The following is a 209-nucleotide window of genomic DNA, read 5'->3' on the forward strand; positions in this document are numbered from 1 at the left end:
ATATTGAACACGAATGTAACAGTGACAATTTCTAGTTTTTATTGACAATCACTACATTAAATCCATTGACTTCATATTTTAAAACTCTTAGTGAAGCACACGTATTATTTGACGCATAGAAAACTTTCTTATATGATACAATTCTAACGATACTTGGAAGATGGCATTAAAAAAAAATTTTCAATTTCTATAATAAATAATAATATAAG

The sequence above is a fragment of the Habropoda laboriosa genome, unplaced genomic scaffold (genome assembly GCF_001263275.1).
Source record: "Habropoda laboriosa isolate 0110345459 unplaced genomic scaffold, ASM126327v1 scaffold143, whole genome shotgun sequence".
NCBI classification, from domain to species: domain Eukaryota; kingdom Metazoa; phylum Arthropoda; class Insecta; order Hymenoptera; family Apidae; genus Habropoda; species Habropoda laboriosa.